Below are 1,035 nucleotides of genomic sequence, written 5' to 3'. Positions count from 1 at the left end.
TGAATGAGGCCGTTGGTTAAGTAGTAACATGTAATGACATACATGGTGATGTAAAAACTTGTCGTTTTTGTTAAATTTACACAACTTATAACATATTTACTCAGCCTCAAAGAACAATGACCCTTTGGTAGAGGTTTGGGTTTTACCATTTGAATTAGGAAGAAGATCCGGATTGGGTCCGTGGATCCAGATTCGGATCTTCAAATAGTAAAACCAACAGGAAGTTGATATTTCTTATTAAAAGGAAAGGAAAACAAACCCCCAAAAACGTGCCAGGTTTAGAAATGGGCAAAATGTGCTTTGTTTGCCTTCATTGGTGTACAATAAAGGGTTGACTTGGAGTTTCATTGTGCAATCTTAAGTCAACGGGGCAACTGTTGAAGATATCTCACCAATATTGGGACTTACCTAATGGCAAGGTAGCTACACAATATAAAAGGAGGAAAGAAAAGCACATCCACACTGAAAAAAATATAACATAAAAACTGCGTCTAAGGAAGGGTGAGAGCCCGAAACGTCATACAGCAGCACTCAGGTGCAATAAAAAAGTCTAAAAAAACTGGAGCCCACAGTGTACGAGCGTTCTCTTTCAGTTTTCAAGGCATCTACACAACCCGTCCCACGCCTCTACCAAAGAGTCATTGTGATTTAACTATAATACAAATTGTTGCTGTCGGGGCAGAAACCTCTTATCTCCATCTTCTAACTTTTGGTGTTTTTTTTCGTAAATGAATGCCCTACTTGATCATACTACAGCGTCACACAAAAACAGCAAAAGTAGCAGATCTATAAGCTCAAAACACGGCGCGAAGCGACGCGTTTCGAGCTTGTAGATCTGCTACTTTTGATGCTTTAAAAAAAAATGTATTGAGTCAAAAACATGTTATGACAATACCTAATTAAGTTCATTTTTTCACTTTTTTCCCACATGTATTATCCTCCTGTTAACAGACATTTCGAACCATTTAAAAATAAATATTGTACAACTTTTAATTTGAATCTTGATTTAGATATGAGGTTTCCACCCGACAGAGA

This window comes from Gymnoscopelus microlampas, assembly GCF_963454915.1.
Source record: "Gymnoscopelus microlampas genome assembly, chromosome: 16".
Taxonomy (NCBI): domain Eukaryota; kingdom Metazoa; phylum Chordata; class Actinopteri; order Myctophiformes; family Myctophidae; genus Gymnoscopelus; species Gymnoscopelus microlampas.
The sequence above is the reverse complement of the archived record's forward strand: the minus strand, read 5'-3'. Positions refer to the sequence as shown.